The 1285-nt window shown below is 45.7% G+C and overlaps 1 long non-coding RNA gene across 1 annotated transcript; it reads right to left on the reverse strand.

The window, feature by feature from the left end:
• Positions 1-504: 504 nt before the first annotated feature.
• Positions 505-1285, reverse strand: LOC108448210. Its single transcript, XR_001864024.1, has 2 exons — positions 1014-1285; positions 505-872 (listed from the first exon to the last, which is right to left on the reverse strand). It is a non-coding gene; the product is annotated as an uncharacterized LOC108448210 (long non-coding RNA).

A 1285-nucleotide genomic window follows, 5' to 3' on the forward strand; every position in this document is an offset into this window, starting at 1 on the left:
AGCCTTTGGGCCCTTTTGTTCTCTGGACAAAGTGTTGATTATCAGCTTTTCGGGCCTCATCCTCTGCTCCCTTGGAGGTTATCTTACTTGCTCACACTTGCTAACATTCTTGCTAAAACGAGAGAAAACTACATCCACACAGCAAAAAGCATTTCTAATATTATATAATATCTACCTTAATACTTTGCGAGAAGCTAATACTATATGTTTATAACAGTGGTGAAATCACTCTCCTTAGGCTGACACATTATGTATACTGAGATATCCCCCCCACCAATGTACAGCCACCCTTCACTGAATAAGCTGTATGACTAGAGCCACTCAAGCTCCATTTAAACATAAGAAAATAGTACAAAAGTGAATTCAGAAGGGTGAGAAGTTAGGAAAGACTCCATTGTAACTTCTGGAATCAGTTGACAGGCTCAACCTCTCTTCAGTCCCATGGGGACAACTATTGGGTAAGAACAGTGTTCTATGAGTGCTAAATGCTTGTCTTGAGCTCACTTTTGTTAGGGATTAGAGCTTTTTAGTATATTGCTTTGAATTAATATATTGCTTTGAATATGTTTTTGCAGTCAGCTACTATCACCATCAATCCTTGAACCTTAACATGTCAGAATTCTAGGCTGCATCCACAGCAGCAGGGCCAGGGAGGGGATTCTGTCCCTTTGCTCTGCTCTGGTGAGACCTCAACACTGCATTCAGGACATGGAACTGCGGGAGTGTGTGGCCTCCTCTGCACTAAGTTGATAGGACTGCAGCCACCACCCTTATGAAGACAGGCTGAGAAGGCTGTCTGGAGATCTCATGGCAACCTTCCAGTATCTGGAGGGGGCCTACAGGGAAGCTGGAGACAGACTCTTCATCAGGAACTGTAGTGATAAAACAAGGGGGAAATTTAGACAGGTATTAAGAAGAAATTCGTTACTGCGAGGGAGGTGGGGCACTGGAACGGGTTGCCCAGGGAAGTTCTGGATGTGTTCAGGGCCAGTTTGGGTAAGGCCTTTACAAACCTGGTCTAGTGGGAGGTGTCCCTGCCCACGGCAAACGGTGGGACTAGACGATCTTTAAGCTCCATTCCAATCCCTTAACACTCTAAATCAATAAACATTGTTATTCCGTAACCTGTTGACTTGACCCTTCAAGGGCGCCGACAGACTAATCAATTATTAAAGGATTGCAGAAAAACCTCTCCTTTCCACCTGACACCTGGGCCGCTGTTTTGGCGCGGCCTCCGCGAAGGACAGCGCGTCCTGCTCGTCTTTGCTGCTTATCTCGGCGTGCA

Source organism: Corvus brachyrhynchos, unplaced genomic scaffold (assembly GCF_000691975.1).
Source record: "Corvus brachyrhynchos isolate BGI_N302 unplaced genomic scaffold, ASM69197v1 scaffold37, whole genome shotgun sequence".
NCBI classification, from domain to species: Eukaryota; Metazoa; Chordata; class Aves; order Passeriformes; family Corvidae; genus Corvus; species Corvus brachyrhynchos.